Source organism: Lepisosteus platostomus, unplaced genomic scaffold (assembly GCF_059453375.1).
Source record: "Lepisosteus platostomus isolate fLepPlt1 unplaced genomic scaffold, fLepPlt1.hap1 Scaffold_30_H1, whole genome shotgun sequence".
Taxonomy (NCBI): domain Eukaryota; kingdom Metazoa; phylum Chordata; class Actinopteri; order Semionotiformes; family Lepisosteidae; genus Lepisosteus; species Lepisosteus platostomus.
The window spans coordinates 425,700-446,787 of record NW_028291658.1 but is presented as its reverse complement, the minus strand read 5'-3'; the positions used below and the strand labels follow the sequence as shown (position 1 = coordinate 446,787).

Genomic DNA, 21,088 nt, shown 5'->3' with positions numbered 1-21,088 from the left:
ATCAGCGCCTTTATATAGCGCCTTTAAAGGTGGCTTCTCAAAACGCTTTACAGGATAAAAACAACAATAACAACAACAACAACAACAATATTGTGTTTCATTGCACTTTGACAGATTGTCTTTAAATCAACTGTTGATTTAAAGTTTGACAGTAAATGTTTATATTGTAACGCATACAGCCTCCATTTCTTATTAAAAATGTAGCCTAAGAGGGGGGGTCTGCTCTCACAATCCTCCATATACTCAAGTGAAAAATTAATAATGCCAATGTAAACATCGTATTTACAATTTGTTGATAATAAAAATGTTAAGTTTTTTAAAGCTTTGTGATAGTTTACCCAGTTTACCCATTGTTATTAAAAATGACTTGGATTCGAACATGTTGTGATATTTAGAAATATAAAAGTCAATTAATTGTCAATTTCCATATTTATGTCTTTATTTAGCGGTTTCATTAGTGACAAAGGCTAAACTTTCTTGGAAAAATGTCTTTGCTGTCTTGCTGATACATTAAGCTTTCTAAACTCAGCCACAAAGTCATGTGACTGATTTTTCGCCCTGTTTCGTTGGTTAAACGCAATGATCACAAGCACCACCATGGTAACTGGGACATGTAGTTTTTAATTCAGATTGAATTATAACTGTACGTACTGTAGCGGCGAGGCTTATTAATAAGACAGAATTAAGTGTTGCTGTGCTTTCCCAAATGAGGCCCCATCTCCCTCTTCATCTCTGTGGTGCAGTCACAGAGAAGCTATTCATGCAGACTGATTTAAAGATGTTTTCTTTTGATAAGGTACAGCTCCCAAATGGGGATGCACTTAGCTAAGCCTGGCTATCATGATCAATGGTCATCCATTGGCGCCTAAAGGTCTGCAAGATTCCAAGAGAGAGCCTCATCCAAGTGGTCTACAACCCCAAGGTCAGCATCACCAGAGCACCGTCGCAAGCTGAACAGCAAAGCCTGGCATAGAGCCAGAGAGCGCGGATTAGACAGCAACAAGCCTGCAACTGCTTCTTTGTGCCCGCAGGAGATCTGAATCCCCAGAGATTGGATGAGTATTCAACTTCACTGCATGACAGCTCGAGAATTCAATTGTTATCCCAACCATTTGATATCAATTTAATTCCTAAGAGTTATGTACTTGTTTTGAGTATCTAGTGTAGAAGTTATAACCAAGTTCATTTACGAAACGGTCTAAATGAATGATATACTGAACGTATGTCCTCTTGATATATGTAACTCTTTGTAACTGACTGAATATATACCTTTTGTATTCTGATAACCCTCTCGATAAGATCTGTTAGGTTTACATGCATATTCTATGTATTAATAAATGTATCCTCATGTATTAGTACCTGTGTGTGTGCGTTGTTTGAGTTATATCGCAAGGTTGGATTCTAAAGCCATTAAAAGAATCATTTTGTGATTTACTGCTACAATGAATAATTGTCCCAGTAAATCCCAAATCCTACAGAACTAGTGCCTTCAGAGAACACACTACAGATGTTACCTATTTATCGTTGAACAGGATGTATGTGATGTGGCGACTAGGTTCAATTTTGTATCCTCTTTAAAAGATTAAGGACTGGGGTGAGTGTGATTTACCACCCTTTCAGCTAAGAACCCGACGTGCGGACCGTTTAAGCTGCATAGACTCGGTCGTTTAACTCTTCTCCATTAGCAGGGTTAAGGTTAAAGAAAAAAACATTGCTGACTTCTTTTTTTTTTTTGCCAGCCGCGAGCGCAGATTAGCAAGATTTGTATTTCATGTTTTGCAAGTTGCATCCATTTTAAGAAAAACAAGTCGCGTTAAAGACAGGAAATGAATGCTTGCATTTAATTAAGTCTAGCCGTAGGCGGTTGTCCATAATGACCCGTTCTGTTCGAGAAGACGGAACAAAAAAGGCACCACTGGGATTCAGACCCAGGGTCTCCTGTTTACTAGACAAGTGCTTTAACCAACTAAGCCACGGCACCCCGGGAGCACTGTCCTTTTGCAGCCACTTGGACACACCACTCAGACACATCTGCATTCGGTGTGTGCTCCGCCTGCTTGCGGAGCAAGTTGCCACCTTTACATACAATAGCAACATCGACACCAAGAGAAAGGATGACAAATGGCTTTTATCTGGAACTTTTCATGTCCAAGGAGCTCAATGTGCTTTCTGTGTACAACAGGGCCACTGAACTGCACACTGGCCACTGAACCACAGCAGTGGCTTGCTGGCTTGACATCTCCCAAGGAAAATGTTGAAATCGCATGTGGAACAGGAACATGACCCTCGAGTACGAGGGAAAAAAAAGAAAAAGATCATCTGGAGTGCACCAAGCCATGTCCGGACAACCTAGCTCCCTCGATGAGGTGGCCGAGTGGTTAAGGAGATGGACTGCTGATCCATTGTGCTCTGCACGCATTGGTTCGAATCCCTTTCTTGTCGCTCTCCATGTTTGACGTTGGCCATCCTGTTGTTTGCTCCGGTTCTAGAGCCGTACATTTTCTAGCGGTGGCTGAACATGGTATAATAGGCTAACGTTGGTATCGAGCAGTGACAGTATTTACGTGCCGCTGCTGCCAAGTGGCTCTGGGTTGAGACCGCGTTTTCACTTACTTGCAACGCAAACGGAGAAAGCGATTTTTGACAGTCTCTCGAGAGACTGCGCTAGGTGTTTAGGGATAGACTTTGTCAGTTCCCCCTGGGATGATGGCCTCTCAAATAGTTTGTGATTCCCCTAGACGTTTATACAGTAGAAGCCTGCTTCGTGGCTTAAATCCAAGCTAAGGAAACGAGTTAGAGGTCTGATGCAGAACTGCGAATTCGATGAACGGGAACACTACAGTACATTGCACTGTATGTGTGAGGAAAGCTGCCCCCTTCAGTCCCTTGTCGACCGAACAGAGGACTGTAAAGGATACTGCCAAGAAACTTAAGGATGCTGGTTGGAATCCAGCTCCAAAGAAGCCCCTTTGGGTGTTATGTCATCAAAAAGTAAGAACAGCGAATCTCCCTTTGATCAAAAGTGCAACAGAGCTGTTTTCCGTGGAGCAGGTTTCAGACCCGTAGACCTGTTTTATTTGTAGGGCAGGGCGCATTCCCAAATGCGAATCTCCTGTTTTAGAAGTGCTTTGGGCGGTGTAGCGGCGATGCTTATTAATAAGAAAGAATTAAGTGTTTCTGAGCTTTCCCAAATTAGGCCTTATCTCTCTGTTCATCTCTGTGGTGCAGCCACAGAGAAACTATTCATGCAGGCTGATTTAAGGTTTCCCTTGATAAGGGACAGCTCCCAAAGGGGGATGCACTTAGCTAAGCCTGGCTATCATGATCAATGGTCATCCATTGGTGCCTATCTGTCTAGGGAGTGCCAGATGGACATCTGGACTGCATTCCTAAGTGTCAGGAGTAAGTGACTCATATCTCACCTTGATCAACCAATCAGGGACTGGTAGGGCCGAGTAACCCACGTGGGACTCTGATGCCCATGGAACTTTCAGCCAATCAACGAGCTGAAGTTCCTCCAGGTAAAAACAGGCAACACAGAGAGCCTGAGAGATTCAGTGGGAATTCAGTAGAGAATTCTGTGGAGTTTTCTAAAGGGAATTCAAAGGAGAATTCCAGGGCAGGACAGCCCAGGAGCAGAAGGCTCTCAAGGGCAGGACATTCTCACAGCGCGCCTCCTGACCATCCTGAGACTCAGCCCGGACAACCACGGAACGGCCAGTGTGTCCGAGTGCCAGAACTTTCCTTTGTTCTAAGGGTCTAGAGCGGAGGTTGCCAGAGAATAACCAGAGGATCCACCCGAGGTTAGCACCAGCAGCAGGCCTCGAGAACAGGTCGGAACTGTGGACAGTTGAATCACTATTCAGAACTAGCTCTTCATCAGGAACGAACCGGTCTTCTTCTTGACTTGCTGGGACCCACAGTCATCTTTTCTCCTGTGCACAAACTTTGCTAGTTAAAGCCAACACTAACTAGCCGGTCAGTGAGCATCAGCAGCGCACCGTCGCAACCCGCACAGCACAGCCTGGCACCTAGACAGAGAGCGTGGATTGGACAACAACAAGCCTGCAACTGTTTCTTTGTGCCCGCAGGAGATCTGAATCCCCAGAGATTGGATGAGTATTCAACTTCACTGCATTACTGCTCGAGAATTCAATTGTTATCCCAACCAGTTGATATCAATTTAATTCCTAAGAGTTATGTACTTGTTTTCAGTATCTAATGTAGAAGTTATAACCAGGTTCATTTATGAAATGGTCTAAATGAATGATATACTGAACGTATGTCCTCTTGATATGTGTAACACTTTGTAACTGACTGAATATATACCTTTTGTATTCTGATAACCCTCTCGATAAGATCTGTTCGTTTTACATGCATATTCTATGTATTGTAACGCCCTCGCCTGGTGGTGAGGAGGAAGCGCCCCCAGGCACTCGTAGTACCGCTGGGCATGCTGGGAGTGGTAGCCGGAGTGCGGCCTAAGCGAGAGAAGCTCGCCCCACACCCAAAGTCTGTCAAGGCCCTGTGCATCCTGTGGGAGGCCTTGGAGGTAAAGGACGGGGTGCTGTGCCGGGGGTGGCGGGTACCCTCCAGTGGCGAGGTACGGTGGCAGCTGATGTTGCCTTGGTCGCTCCGCGGGGCGGTGCTCCGAGCAGTGCATGGCCAGCCGGGCGTGGGGCACTTCGGCGGTAAAAATACCCTGCAGTGCCTCCGAGGCCATTTTTATTGGGGTCTTTGCCACCGGGACGTGGAGCGGTACTGCCGAACGTGTGCAATGTGCGTGGCGCAGAAGGGTCCCCCCGAGCGGTCTCGGGCCCCCCTCCAACAACACCAGGCGGGGGCTCCTATGGAGCGGGTGTGGGTGGACGTTTTGGGCCCGTTTCCGCGCACCGAGGCCGGGAACCTCTACGTCTTGGTGGCCATGGATTATTTTATGAAGTGGCTGGAGGCCTTCGCCCTACCGGACTAGAGTGCCCCCATGGTGGCCGATGCACTGCTGGAGGGGATGTTTGCCAGGCTGGGGGTGCCGGAGGAGTTACATAGTGACCAGGGGCGTAACGTCGAGTCCCAGGTCTTCGCCAGAGTGTGCCAGCGCCTGGGGATCACAAGACGCGGACCACACCGCTGCATCCCCAGAGCAACGGGTTGGTGGAGCGGTTTAATCGTACCCTCACCACCCAGCTGGCCACCCTGGTGTCCCGGCACCAACGGGACTGGGACCGCCACCTCCCCCTTGCGCTCTGGGCGTATCGGACCGCGGTCCAGGAATCCACCGGGTGCACCCCGGCCTCGCTCATGCTGGGCCGGGAAATGTGAACCCCGGTGGACCTGGTCTCCGGCCCGCTGCCCGGAGACGGGTCGGCACCGCTGGCTGGACCGGACTACGAGTGGGACCTGCGGCAGCGGATGCAGCAGGTGCACAGCTTTGCACGGACCCACTTGACACAGGCGGGGGTCCGGTAGAAGCGGCACTACGACCTGCGCTGCAGGGGGCCTGCCTTCCAGCCCGGGGACTCGGTTTGGGTGTACAACCCGTGCCGCCGCAAATGCCTCAGCCCTAAGCTGGCGCCGTCATGGGAGGGGCCCGCTGAGGTACTCTGGGTGGTGGGCGAGGTCTGCTACCATGTCCGGTTGCAAACACGGGGGAGAGTGGTGGTCCTGCACCGAGACCGCCTGGCCCCCTACCGACCCGGGAGGAGGAGCCGTGTGGGGAGGCTCTAGAGGACCAGCCGGGGCTGGAGCCGGCCGATAGTGGGGCATCCGTGGGTCGCCAGCCGTCACCGTGGCGCAGCGGCTGCTCACGCAGGGTTCCACAGCAGTTAGCCGAGTACGAGTACAGCCTGAGGGGGGTTTTCGACGTCGGCGAGACGCCAGATGCTTCAGGTTTTTAAGGAGTAAGAGTGCAGGGGGTCTAAACCTGCAATCCAGTGTGTTGAAGTATTTCACAACACTACCCCTAGCACATCTGGAAATAAATCCTCATAATGATTATTGCCCTGGGCATGTACCAAAAAATCACTGAGCATATATATATATATCACTGTGTTGAAGCTAGAGACACAGAATAAGTGCAAACACATCCTAAATACAGTGTTCCTGCACCTTTGACCTCATCCAGAATGTATCATTTTTTGAAAGGGATTGCTGTCAGAATGCACAACTGAATCCCAAACAGAATCTCTAGTCAAATATGATCATTTGTGAAACAGGCAAATGAGTCTCTCAGGTGCCCATTGCTCATTTTCAGACACAATTATGCAATACTTTCACATGCAATACACATGAACATGCAATACTTTTCAGCTGCATTTTGACATCCGGACGGGGAGACTTTATCATTTGAACGTGAAGCCAGCCTTAAACCCTCTGAGGCGTGTCTGTCTGCCGGCACGTATTTTGTCAAAGGTATTTATTTTTTTTAACGGAGAGCGACTTTGAAAAGGTTTCCGCAGCCACGTCGCACGCCGTGTTAGATTAAAGGAGGAATGCGGCAATGGCCAACTCGCTGTAGTTGTGGCCGAGTGGTTAAGGCGATGGACTCGAAATCCATTGGGGACTCCCCGCGCAGGTTCGAATCCTGCCGACTATGGCATCTGCCGCACGTCTCCTTGTGCCTGCGCGGCAAAGGCGAAGTGCTGCTTCTCCTTTCCTGGTACTATAAAAACGCTGAATTGCTTGGCCCCGCTGCCATGGAAATGAGTTCTTCAGATAACCACACATCTTGCGTTCGCACCTCTGGTGTTCTACTTATGCCTTTGAAAACCTAAAGAATAAAACTGAAAGAACCGACACAATATGTAGGTGCTCGTAAAGCACGCATTAAAGAACTGTTAACAGCAAGGGTTTCAGTGGGTTAACTGAGGAGAAGGCGTGATCGCTAATTGTTGACTTTTTATTTGGTGTTAGAAACACTCTTACTGTGCATGACGTGCAACAAATGTAGCCACAGAAATTGCATCACGCTTTCATGTATGCTATTGCAGACACCAACGTTGCCTAGATATAAAACCGAAATAGCCGTGGGTTTGCTTGCTGGTCTGAAGGATCTCTCTTCGAATCTCTATCATTTGTCAATTGAAGTAAAAGGTGCTGCAATCTGATACGTTCAGAATCAAACCCACAGCTGTTGTTCGACTTTATTTCTTGACTAATTACAACTGAGTGTCGCATGAGCAGTTACGTAAACTTGTCTGATATATTTGAACACAAATGCCGTTCTTCAATTAAAACTAACAGTACATTGTCAGGGACATTCAGTTCTATACAAACAAGAGACAGACGAGAATATTTAGTATATAATAGACAGAAAGAGGTTCGAATCCTGCCGACTACGTTGTCCACCTCCTGTCTTTGTGTTTCGGCGCAAGCAAAGAAGCGCGCCTGTTTGGTGTTCCTGGTGGTTTTAAAACGCCCAATCGCTTGTACCCGCTGCCTTGGAAATAAGTTCTTCAGCGTCCGCAAATGGCATTTTGCAGCTGGAAGCAGATGTCGACGCGTTTTGCACAGAGCACCAAAAAAGCGTCTTTTTTGAAGGCCCAGGCACTGAGCATTGGTGGTTCAGTGGTAGAATTCTCGCCTGCCACGCGGGAGGCTCGGGTTCGATTCCCGGCCAATGCAGTGGCTTTTGCAGCGAGCGTCTCCATCACTTGCATCCCCTTGCAACTCGCAACTGAAAACCCACTGAAGCTAAGCAGGTGTGAGCCAGGTCAGTACCCGGATGAGGGTGAGCTACAGGGAAAAACAAACCTTCCAGCTGGAAGCGGTGTTAATGGTGCCGGCGGTGGGGCGCTCACCCCGAGGTCTGTGTGGGTCCCAATGCCCCAGTATAGTGACGGAGATGCTGTGTTGTAAAAGGGCGCTGTCTTTTGGATGAGATGTAAAACCGAGGTCACAGCGCTCTGTGGTCATTCAAAATGACCACCAAAACCTTTGACAAAAGCTCTTGGTAATTGATGGTCTTCAATAATGCTTCTCCTTTAGGTACATTTTAAATCAGCTGAAAAATGCTGTGAAATGGGGGGGCACTTCAGGCCAGTGTAGGATTTGGGTTACAAGAACCATGAAACTGCGCGAGAAAGCCCGTACACTGAATTACACGGCTTTCTATTCAAAGGAGGACAAAAGAAATTCCCTGAGTTCGATTTCTTGCAGCACAGAGAGGAGCACTGTTATGAGGCTGGTTAGCTCAGTTGGTTAGAGCGTGGTGCTAATAACACCAAGGTCATGGGTTTGAGCCTCGTAGGGGCCAGGTCCTTTTCTCCTCTCTTACCGAAGCTGTTAGGTTCCTTTCCGTGGTGAGAGGGGTTGTCATGCAACGCTGCCACATAGTGCCGACAGACAAGAGTGTTGCAGGAGAAGAGAAAAGTGTTTGAAGATTTAAGAGTGTCTTAGGTGGAGCCAAAATCAAGTGTCACAAATGCAAGTGGGAGGATTTCCAATGTTTAATATGGTAAAAATAAGCGGAAGTTATCTGCCGGTCCGGCACAGTCTGCCATGCTTTTGTCATATACTGTAAAGTGGTGTCGAACTGGGTGTCGAACTGGAGCCTCACCATTTGCATATGTGAGGCTCCAGTTATACATCGAGTGTCACATTAAATGACGAAAATGAAGAGTTAAAGCAGCTGGAGAGGTTTTCTTACAACTTTTGAGCTGACAGTTTTGGAAAATGTTTCCTTCACGCTGCACTGTACAACATAGGCAGCCAAGAGTCTCCAAAACAATACAGAATTGACAGATAGGAGAAAATTCCCACTCGTCCTGAAGTTCCCAAAATCCAGCACTGAGCGTAAACAAAGTGTCTAAGTAGCGTGGGAATGCTAACCCTAACCCTAGCTGGAGTTTGAGCAATCCAGCACTGAGCGTAAAAAGATGTAATGAATGAAAGGAATGCATTTTCATAAGAAAGATAATACCGATATGCATGTGATAATCTTCCTTATATCATGTAGTGCGTCATTTGGACACTTTGTGGGCTTGAAATACAAAGAAAATCATGTTCTATGGTACAAGATAAATACAAAACTTAAGCTTTTATTTAAATTCGATTTGTTTATAAAGCATAAGCAATAATTGATTACATTAAAATATGTGAAAATAACATTTTAGCATCATATTATTACATACAGGTCTCTAGCTTCAACACAGTGCTATATATATATATGCTCAGTGATTTATTGGTTCATGCCCAGGGCAACAATCAGAATGAGGATTTATTTCCAGACGGGCTACAGGTAGTGTTGTGAAATACTTCAACACACTGGATCACAGATTTAGACCCCCTGCACTCTTACTCCTTAAAAACCAAAGAAATGAAGATATGTAGCAATCACATTGTAACAGGGGTGACAGTGACTTAATGCTTATACTAGTGGACTTCTGGTACCTTTAGGGTACGGTGTTCCCTGAAGGGCTCTCAAACCCCGCATTTCAAATGCCTAGCTGTATCGCTGATGTGTTGCACCTCAGAATCACTTTTAAACCTTACCTCTGGTATCTTTAATCCTTATTGCTCAACGCATGGTGAAAGTATTGCATAAATGTGTCTGAAAATGAGCAATGGGCACCTGAGAGACTCATTTGCCTGTTTCACAAATGATCATATTTGACTAGAGATTCTATTTGGGATTCAGTTGTGCATTCTGACAGCAATCCCTTTAAAAAAACGATACATTCCGGATGAGGTCAAAGGTGCAGGAACACTTACTTGTTCCTTTATAACCCGGTTATTGATGTCATTAACAACATTAATCCCAAACAGAGCTGTTGGACTCCCTCCTCTGGCCGTTTTCCACCAGTTGATTATTTCATCAACCAATGCACTAATCAAGCTCCCAAGGCACTCTCTATACCCAGTAAACATAGGTCTAACCTCACCCAAGGAGAAAATCAGGCGCTCCAGTCTCTCCGCAACAGGGATGATATCGTCATCAAACCAGCGGACAAAGGAGGTGCTGTTGTGGTGTGGGTAAGGATCTATATATCTTTGAAGCCTCTAGACAACTAACTGACACTTCTGCCTACCTCCCTCTCCAACAGGACCCTACCACTGACTACCAAAAGGAAGTGGTATCCACCATTTCCCTTCTTATCAGCAGTAACGAGCTCCCCCAGGAGGCGAACCGGCTCATCATGGAACATCCACAGGTATCTCAATTTTACCTCCTCCCCAAAATCCACAAACCTGACACCCCTGGACGCCCCATCGTATCAACATGTAACTGTCCAACTACTTACATCTCAGCCTTTCTCGACAGCCTCATGAGACCGCTGGTTGAAGATCTTCCCTCATACATCAAAGACACCAACCACGCGCTCCAACTTTTCAATGATTTCCAATTTCAGGGTACCGAATGCCACATTTTTACCATGGACATCACATCTCTGTACACCGTCATTCCCCATAATGACGGCCTTACAGCCCTCAAGCACACGCTGGACAAACGCACAGTGCTTGATCCACCCACCCACACCCTGGTACGCCTTGCAGAATTGGTCCTCACACTGAACGCATTCTCTTTCAATAATCTTTTTTACCAACAGGTCAGTGGAGTGGCCATGGGCACCAGAATGGGACCCAGCTATGCCAACATTTTTGTCAGCTGGGTAGAAGAACGCTTCTTCGCTTCCTACACTGGCTATGTCCCTGACCTCTACAAGTGATATATTGATGACTGCGTCGGTGCCGCCACATGCTCCAGCGATCAGCTTGAGTTCTTCCTGCACCATTTCACCAACTTCCACCCGTCCCTCAAATATACGGTTAACATATCTTCCACCACTCTTCCGTTTCTAGACATCCACTTGTCTATCAACTACCCCCGACTGTCCACTTCAGTTTATTACAAACCCACGGATTCACACAGCTACCTCCTGTACAGCTCATTTCACCCCAACCATACTAAAAACTCTCTTCCTTTTTCACAGTTCCTTAGGTTACGACGACTATGCAGCGATGACATCGACTTCGAGAACCAAGCCCTCGAAATGTACTCATTTTTCATCAACAGAGGATACCCCAGCAGTGTGATTGACAGGGCCCTTGCCCGAGCCAAAAACACCCCCTGGACCATCAACCCGATCAGGAACTCCCGCCGTAACAACCGCATTCCTTTGGTGCTTCCTTACCACCCTAACACACTTCCTATCCCCAGGACCATTAACCACAACTTTTCCATCCTACAGGATGATCCCTCCATTGGGGCCCTCTTTTCTGATCGCCCTATCATCTCATATCACCGACCACCTAATCTGCGTAACCTCCTTGTTCACAGCTCCCTTGACCGCCCTCAACAACCATCCACACCAGGCACTTTCCCTTGCAACAGAGCTCGTTGTATCACCTGCAAGTACACAGCCACCACCACACTCATTCAAGGCCCCTCAGGACAATTCCGGATCACCCAGACAGCATCTTGTACTTCCAGCAACCTCATTTACTGTATCTCTTGCAGTAAATGTCCAGCCATCTACATTGGAGAAACAGGAAGGAGACTCGGAGACCACTTCAGAGAACACGTCAGGGCTGTGAAGATTAAAGATCTCTCCAAGCCCATTGTTTCTCATTTCACCTCTGACGGCCCCGACCACTCTAATCTCTCCGTCTGTGTTCTCAAAAACGGTTTTCGGAACTCATACATCAGAAAGACCACCGAAACTAAAATTATTCTGCAGCTAGGATCACACATTCTCCCTTCCCTTAATGACAGACTACTGTTCTTTTAAATTTTCTCCATTCATTGGAAGTTTCATTTCACACCTCTCTGCACCCATTCTGACTTCACACCTCTTGATTGGCCTCTCTTTCTGTCCCCTGCTCCCGTCTCTCACTCCTCCACCCTCCCAACCTTTGTTCTCCCGCTACTTTACCTCTGCCTACTGCCCTGTCTCTCTCACACCTGAAGAAGGCTCCATGGCCGAAACGTTGTGTTCTCTTTCTTCTTTTTTTCAGCATGGAATAAACCTATTACTTGTTCCTTTGCAGCCTACGCATGCTGACGCAGCTACCCACCTGAACTACACTGTATTTAGGATGTGTTTGCAGTTATTCTGTGTCTCTAGCTTCAACACAGTGATATATATATGCATGCTCACTGATTTTTTGGTACATGCCCAGGGCAATAATCATTATGAGGATTTATTTCCAGATGTGCTAGGGGTAGTGTTGTGAAATACTTCAACACACTGGATCGCAGGTTTAAACCCCCTCCACTCTTACTACTTAAAAACTAACAAATGCAGATATGTAGCAATCATATTGTAGCAGACACTCATTTGCCTGTTTCACAAATGATCATATTTTAATAGAGATTCTGTTTGGGATACGGATGTGCATTCTGACAGCAATCTCTTTCAAGAAATGATTTTACCTTTTCGCGGCTTTGCCCTCTTGCCTCTTTGGACAATATCTCCATCTTGTGGTCGTTGTTGGTAATGTCTTCTTATGCCCTTTTTTATTTCAATTCTCTATTGGTTGATTCTAGAATCTCTACAATGGAGTTGAAAACATCAGTTTTATAGCAGACAATATGACATTATTTATAGTCCAATAAGAAACTTATTACCCTGTTTTTAACATAATAACAAATTAAAATTGATTAAAACTAAGTTTGAAACACCAGGGAACATAAAAAATGATTTTTAGGAAAACCATGAGGTTCTCTGTGTCCGATGCCTGCAAGGGGAGAAAGATAGAATCCTTTGATTTTTCAAAATTTGAAAATAAACATCATATAACAACAGCTTTCATTCCTAGGAGTGAAAAATAACCATTTTTCAAGACATATTAGTTTCTAAAACACTACAATAAAGTTAAAAACATCTGTTTTATATTACATTATTTTTTGTGAAATTAGTCATTTTTTGCACTATTTGTAATATAATTTCTAATTAAAAGTGTTTAGAATTAAGTTTGGAACAACAAGGAATACAAAAAAAAAAGATTTTTAGGAAAACCATGAGGTCCTCTTTGCCCGATGCCTGCAAGGGGAGAAAGCTAGAATCCTACACAGGCTCCTGGAGCTCTGGCCTGGCTAAAGAGGCTGAATTTATCCCCTTCAAAGCTCCATGAAAAATGATCATTTAAAATTTGAAAAAAAAAAACCCATCATATAACATCATACAGATGCAGCCATTCAAAATGCGCGATAAAAACCCACGGTACAGTAACCTACCCACAAGCCACTGCAGGGCACCGGAGGACACCGCGGTAAGTGCTTGGCTGGCCAAAATGACCGACAGGGGCACTCGTGGTGCATTGGTTGGTAGTGAAAAGATTTAATCATTTAATGTCTTTACTGTGCACATTTTAATCCGCTTAGTTTTGAATATTTATATGGATTTTACCACTAAAGGGAAATTTTAGTAGCTGAGCATAAAAAGAAGAGGAGCATAACGCATCTGAAGGTCATAAACAATATTAATTTAGGAACATAAACATTACTGTATGTACATAAACTGTACTGTGTATGGCTGGTCTTGGTAGTTTAAAGAAAAAATACACACCAGTCTTCCATTTCTCCCTAAACATTTTAAGCATGAAAGTTTTATGAAACGGTACCCAAATATGCGATTGCTGTATAGAATGAATTATTTAACACGAACATTAAGCTGTTTACATCTTCCGCCTGAGAACAGTCACCCGTTGCTACCCAACGCAGAAACACAGCCACTAACTAGCAAAGACATTAGCTAGCCAATATGATAAAGAAATAAATGATTATTTTGTTTATTTCTTTTGCACATTTATTTGAACATTTCCATCGATTGTACAAGCACTTGGAAACTGTCCAATCCCTAGTTCATCTGGCATTTTACCGGTCTGGCGCCGGTCTGTGTCTTCTAGCATATAATGCCAGCGAACTCTTGTTTTTTTATGTCCACATTCAAGGGTCCCTTTTTGAACCTGCGAGAAGCATTCTTTCAATATAACAGATTTACTCCGGGGAAAGGCAGCATGACATTAAGAGTAGCTCAAGCTTTCAGCACCCATATCGGACTGCGTGTATGCAGACACCGCTCAGAATCCCCTGGAAGATTCTCCCTCAATTCCGTTGTGCAGTGCTTTACCTCTTTCAAAAGGCTTCACTTTCCTAGTCACATTCCAAGGCTCATCGAACCCGGGCTGTTTCCTCCAGCGGTATAGTATTGCAGTGAGACAGCACGATGCCTGCAAGACTATGTCACGCTAAACGCCACAGATTGTGTTTGTCCGTTCGTGTCAGTCCTCCTGCAGCCACGGGAAGTGGGACACAAACATGCTGCAATGCTTTCAAGACGTTAGGATTTGTTTGTGCAACATCCGAGAAGAGTACTTGTGGCTTGAATGTGAACTGTACGTGCCCGCCCCCTTTCCTCTGTAGTGCATGAGTTCCTCCCGGCATGCCCTTCGTCATTGTTCTGTCATCTTGTATTTAAAGGGTTGTATTTCTGCTGCTGAAAATAAGCAACGGTTTTCTCACAACGCCCTTTGTTCCCGACGGAGCCCTTGTCTGTCATGAAATTCTTCAAAACCTCAAGCTAGAAGAAGAAGACGACAAATATGAAGCGTTACAGCAACAACATGCCATGAGACGATTGATAACGATTTCCATAGGATCCCCGCGGTTGCCTGGCAACCGTCAGCTTTGCGCATTGGCAGTATCGTAGCCTGTGAGGTTTAGCCGAGGCGCGATTATTGCTAGTTGAAAACTTTTCCCAATACCCTGCTTCCGCCGGTTTGCAATACAATCGGTGAAAGCAATTTTTGACAGTCTCGTCAGAGCGTGACATAGTCTTGCAGGCATCGTGCTGTCTAACTGCAATACTATACCGCTGGAGGAAACAGCCCGGGTTCAATGAGCCTTGGAATCTGACTAGGAAAGTGAAGCCTTTTGAAAGAGGTAATGTCGACGCTTTTTTAACAGAGCACCAAAAAAGCGTCTTTTTTGAAGGCCTGGGTACTGAGCATTGATGGTTCAGTGGTAGAATTCTCGCTTCCCACGTGGGAGGCTCTGGTTCGATTCCCAGCCAAAACAGTGGCTTTTGCAGCGAGCGGCTCCATCACTTGCATCCCCTTGCAACTCGCAACTGAAAACCCACTGAAGCTAAGCATTTGTTAGCCAGGTCAGTACCCGGATGAGGGTGAGCTACAGGGAAAAACAAAGTTTCCAGCTGGAAGCGGTGTTAATGGTTCCGGCGGGGGGGCGCTCACCCTGAGGTCTGTGCGGGTCCCAATGCCCCAGCATAGTGACGGAGGCGCTGTCTCTTGGATGAGATGTAAAACCGAGGTCACAGCGCTCTGTGGTCATTAAAAATGACCACCAAAACCTTTGACAAATGCTCTTGGTAATTGATGGTCTTCAATAATGCTTCTCCTTTAGGTACATTTTAAATCAGCTGAAAAATGCTGTGAAATGGGGGGTCACTTCACGCCAGTGTAGGATTTGGGTTACAAGAACCATGAAACTGCACGAGAAAGCCCGTACACTGAATTACACGGCTTTCTATTCAAAGGAGGGCAAAAGAAATTCCCTGAGTTCGATTTTTTGCAGCACAGAGAGGATTGCTGTCGTGAGGCTGGTTAGCTCAGTTGGTTAGAGCGTGGTGCTAATAACGCCAAGGTTGTGGGTTCGATCTCCGTACAGGCCAGGTCCCTTTCTCCTCTCTTACAAAAGCTGTTAGGTTCCTTTCCGTGGTGAGATGGGTTGTCATGCAACCCTACCACATAGTGCCGACAGACAATTAAATGACAAAAATGAAGAGAGTTAAAGCAGCTGGAAAGGTTTTCTTACAACTTTTGAGCTGACACAGTTTTGGAAAATGTTTTTTTCACGCTGCACTGTACCACATAGGCAGCCAAGAGTCTCCAAAACAAAACAGAATTGACAGTCATATAATGTCCATTAACCCCGGTTTTAAACACAGCATCATGTCTGCCATCATAAGAATATGAGTCCAATATTTTAGAATATAGTCAGAATGTCTTCTAACCTTACCTGTGGTGTCTTTAATCCCTATTGCTCAATGCATAGTGTACGTACTGCATACATGTGTCTTGAGAATGAGGAATGGGCCCCTGAGAGAAATTATACGTTCTGGATGAGGTCAAAGGTGCTGGAACACTGTATTTAGGATGTTTGCAGTGATTGTGTCTCCTGCTTCAACGCAGTGATATATAGATGTGCTCCTGTAATTTATTGGTACATGCCCAGGGCAGTAAGTAGTCTGAGGATTTATTTCCAGACGGCATAGAGCAGTGAAGCAGTGAAGTAGTGCAACACACTGGATCATTATATTATTAGAATCTATTCTACTTAAATTATTACATTATACACAACTTGAGTTCATTTTAAAAATTAAAAGGTAATGAAAGGAATGCATATTCATGAGGAAGATAATACCGATATGCATGTGATAATCTTCCTTTTATCATGTAAATCATGTTCATCATTACATGATGGGAGCTAAAACAGAAGTTGAGAGAGAGCAAGGACGCCTACAGGAGGAAGGTATAGGACAAGCTGCAAAGGAAAAGCTACAACCCACGACAGCTACTCACCCACCCATCCCACACAGCTATCACTCTCCAACACCTCCGCCATTAACACCTCCAGCACTGAAAGTGCTATGTGCACCATCCACCAGGCCAGGCTGACCAGGCCAGTGCAATACACTGGATCTTTATATTATTAGAATCTATTCTACTTAAATTATTACATTATACACAATTTGAGTTCATTTTAAAAAGTAAAAGGTAATGAAAGGAATGCATTTTCATAAGAAAGATAATACCGATATGCATGTGATAATCTTCCTTATATTATGTAGTGCGTCATTTGGACACTTTGTGGGCTTGAAATACAAAGAAAATCATGTTCTATGGTACAAGATAAATACAAAACGTAAGCTTTTATTTTAATTAGATTTGTTTATAAAGCATAAGCAATCATTTATTACATTAATATATGTGAAAATAACATTTTAGCATCATATTATACATACAGGTCTCTAGCTTCAACACAGTGCTATATATATATATGCTCAGTGATTTATTGGTACATGCCCAGGGCAACAATCAGAATGAGGATTGATTTCCAGACGGGCTACAGGTAGTGTTGTGAAATACTTCAACACACTGGATCGCAGATTTAGACCCCCTGCACTCTTACTCCTTAAAAACCAAAGAAATGAAGATATGTAGCAATCACATTGTAACAGGGGTGACAGTGACTTAATGCTTATACTAGTGGACTTCTGGTACCTTTAAGGTACGGTGTTCCCTGAAGGGCTCTCAAACCCCGCATTTCAGATGCCTAGCTGATGTGTTACACCTCAGAATCACTTTTAAACCTTACCTCTGGTATCTTTAATCCCTATTGCTCAACGCGAAAACTTTACCTGTGGTGTCTTTAATCCCTATTGCTCAATGCATGGTGAAAGTATTGCATAAATGTGTCGGAAAATGAGCAATGGGCACCTGAGAGACTCATTTGCCTGTTTCACAAATGATCATATTTGACTAGAGATTCTGTTTGGGATTCAGTTGTGCATTCTGACAGCAATCCCTTTCAAAAAAGGATACATTCTGGATGAGGTCAAAGGTGCAGGAACACTGTATTTAGGATGTGTTTGCAGTTATTCTGTGTCTCTAGCTTCAACACAGTTATATATATATATATATGCTCACTGATTTTATGGTACATGCCCAGGGCAATAATCATTATGAGGATTTATTTCCAGATGTGCTAGGGGTAGTGTTGTGAAATACTTCAACACACTGGATCGCAGGTTTAAACTCCCTGCACTCTTACTCCTTAAAAACCAACAAATGCAGATATGTAGCAATCATATTGTAGCAGAGTGCATCGTTTCCGGCATAGTATGGCAGGGTGTTTTCCGAGTTATTGCACGGATTGGGCACGCCCGCAAGCCAAGAGCCGCAAGCGATGAGCCCGGAGCTGAACGGGCCCCACTGGCTCGTTTGTAAGGCCAGGTGCATTGCCAACCACGATCGGCAGGGCAGAGGCCTTGAAAGCAGCCTGGGCTCCTGCAGCTGTGCAGCCACGCACTCTGGTTTCTCTTCATTTCGTACAAATCTTTCGCCTTTTGCTAAAGATTTCCGTAGAGAGGAGCATGAATGAGTTCCGTGCAATTTTTGTGCTTCCCTGCCTTCGGGTGGTTGCAGCTGGGCTGGTCAAAGAGAGAAAACAAAACCGCTCACAATCACTCTTGTTATGGCGATTGTGGTTGTCTGCTCTGCGAGTCCTCGGTCTCTGCCCGTCTGATTGCCGCTCTCTTCTTTGGGGGGCGGGAAGTGTCCGGCCGCAGGGGATCTTGGGACCTCGCTTTGCAAAGCGGCTTCCCAGAGTGCGTCGTTTCCGGCACAGTGTGGCCGGGTGTTTTCCGAGTTATCGCACGGATTGGGCACGCCCGCAAGCCGAGAGCCGCAGGCGATGAGCCCGGAGCTGAACGGACCCCACTGGCTCGTTTGTAAGGCCAGGTGCATTGCCAACCACGACCGGCAGGGCAGAGGCCTTGAAGGTGGCCTGGGCTCCTGAAGCTGTGCAGCCACGCACTCTGGTTTCTATTCATTTCATACAAATCTTTTGTCTTTTACTAAAGATTTCCGTGGAGAGGAGCATGAATGAGTTCCATGCAATTTTTCTGCTTCCCTGCTTTCGGGTGGGGCGCAGCTGGGCTGGTCAAAGAGAGAAAACAAAACCGCTCACAATCGCTCTTGTTATGGCGATTGTGGTTGTCTGCTCTGCGAGTCCTTGGTCTCCGCCTGTCTGATTGGCGCTCTTTTCTTTGGGGGGCGGGAAGTGTCTGCCCCCACTGCCCCTTTCAAGTTTGCTAAAGACCACGTGGATGTTCCAGAGCAACTCCTGGAACAATGTTCTGTGGACAGACGTGACAAAAGCTGAACTTGTTGGTAAATGTGCACAGCGTTATGTTTGGAGATAACAAAACACTGCATACCAACTCCAAAACCTCATCCCACCTGGGAAGCATGGCGGAGGCTGTACGGCTTGCAATCATCGAGGGACCGATGAATTCCAAGATGTATCAGGAAATTCTACAGCAGAATGTCAGGGTGTCTGCCTGTGATCTAAAACTCGAAAGACGCTGGGTCATGCAGCATGACAAAAACAAAGGAGTACATCAACAACAGAGTGGCTGAAACAGAAGAAATTCCATATTTTGGGATGGCCAAGTAAGAGTCCTGACCCCAATCCCATTGAAGTGCTGTGGCGTGATCTGAAGCAGGCCGTTCAGCGCAAGACATCCCAAAAATATACATGAACTGAAACAGTTTTGCATAGAGGAATAGGCCAAAATACTTCCTAACCGCTGCTCAGGTCTGACCAGCCGCTACAGAAAGTGGGGATTGAGGTTTTTGTCATAAAGGAGGTTCCACTAGCTCCTTAATATAAGGGTTCACATACTTTTTCCATCAATGACCTTGATTGTTTAAACCATTTGGTCAATAAAGAAACAGCAATGTCAAATGTTGGGCGTGTGTTGTTTGTGAAATCAGACTCTCTTTATTAATTATTATGACTTAGATAAAGATAAGATCACATGTTAGGAGCCATTCATGCAGAAATCCACATCATTCCGAAGGGCTGTTTACAAAAGTTTTTCTCCCAACTGTATGTGAGAGAAAAGCAGAGACGCTCACTGAGTAAGGTGGGGTTGTAGCTTTGCAAATCACAAGGACATTTGTACGCTCAAAATGGGACAGGAGCACCCCAGATGGGACTCAAACCCACAATCGCTGTTTTAGGAGGCCAGTGTCTTAGCCATTAGGCCACTGGGGCACACTGGGGAGGGTCAATCACGCTGATGAGAGCCAGTTTTTTTTTCCTTTGCTTTTTCAAAGGGATCCCCAAAATTAGGGAAGTTAGGCAGCAGAAGGTTTACTGTGACCTGAGAAGGACCGGCATCCAATCACGGTGGTACACACACACACGCTCTCACTCATCTGAGCTACACGGCTACCAAGATGATCTCATGTGCGCCGAGCTGGTACGGAACATATTGAACTGATCGACGACCAATTGTCTCTCAGACAGGCTTTTCACCTCTGAGCTCCCTGACTGACAGTGATCAGCTAGGTAGTGAAACAGTCAGCTGCTTCTAAGCCTTAAACAGCTGCATCTCGGCGCTTCCACGGAGAGATGATTTGAAAGCCGAACATCGCCTATTGGGAACACCTTTCTATCACTAGTTTAAGAGACTCTTAAGGTCTTGCAGAGGTGCCTGTCTAATAGCATGTGCTTTGCAAGCTATAGGTGTTTAGGCTGAGGCAGAATGCCTGTTAACAAAATGTTTTTCTAAAGGGGCCTCGCACTCTTTTCCAAGCAATGGTCACCATCCCCACCGAGTGTCACAATGTAGTCATGTCCTAGGACATCACCTGTTAGTCTCCATTTGTCTGCCACCAACACTTTAGGTTACGGAGTCACAACCGCACCCCGGAGACCAGAGGAGCCATTGGCGTTCTGGCGGCGCAGATTGGGCTGAAGGTGGGACGCTTGAATCTCGCTGTTGGAGGCCGTCTGAAACTGACCCAAGCCTTTCCCTTGAATTAAATGTAAATAAGAAATGAACCCCAGATGCACATGGAATCAATCACGTGTTTCCTTTGAGCCGTTTCAGAGACTGCTCCAGAGTTTACCTTGCACAGATGCGCAAAGATTAATGATGGGGGTGCACGCTTCCAGGCGTCTTACAACTGTAGGGACTGTTTAGAGACAATTCGTAGATTGTTCTCATTTCCCTCTATTCCCCGTGTTGCAGTGGTAGGATGACGTAAATTCCTGCTTCGACACGTAACGGCATTATAATCAAGTGCAGGAGCTGAGGGCTTTAGTTTTGTTTCGTTTTCCATGGCGTTCGTAAGCGCGCAAATCAAAGGCAATTCCTGCGTCTAACAGGAATGATTGAGACGATTCGTAGCGTGTGCTCATTTCCCTCTATTCCCCGTGTTGCAGTGGTAGGATGACGTAAATTCCTGCTTCGACACGTAACGGCATTATAATCAAGTGCAGGAGCTGAGGGCTTTTGTTTTGTTTCGTTTTCCATGGCGTTTGTAAGCACGCAAA

General features: G+C 45.7%; 5 non-coding genes across 5 annotated transcripts; all 5 read left to right on the top strand.

The window, feature by feature from the left end:
* Positions 1-6,510: 6,510 nt before the first annotated feature.
* On the top strand, positions 6,511-6,592 carry trnas-cga (transfer RNA serine (anticodon CGA)). Its single transcript has one exon. It is a non-coding gene; the product is annotated as a tRNA-Ser (tRNA).
* A 957-nt stretch (positions 6,593-7,549) lies between these two features.
* trnag-gcc (transfer RNA glycine (anticodon GCC)) lies at positions 7,550-7,620 on the top strand. The gene has a single exon. It is a non-coding gene; the product is annotated as a tRNA-Gly (tRNA).
* Positions 7,621-14,622: 7,002 nt separating this feature from the next.
* On the top strand, positions 14,623-14,764 carry LOC148634836 (U4 spliceosomal RNA). Its single transcript, XR_015933441.1, has one exon. It is a non-coding gene; the product is annotated as a U4 spliceosomal RNA (small nuclear RNA).
* A 3,281-nt stretch (positions 14,765-18,045) lies between these two features.
* LOC148634835 (U5 spliceosomal RNA) lies at positions 18,046-18,160 on the top strand. Its single transcript, XR_015933381.1, has one exon. It is a non-coding gene; the product is annotated as a U5 spliceosomal RNA (small nuclear RNA).
* Positions 18,161-18,552: 392 nt separating this feature from the next.
* On the top strand, positions 18,553-18,666 carry LOC148634834 (U5 spliceosomal RNA). Its single transcript, XR_015933378.1, has one exon. It is a non-coding gene; the product is annotated as a U5 spliceosomal RNA (small nuclear RNA).
* The last annotated feature ends 2,422 nt before the right edge of the window (positions 18,667-21,088 follow it).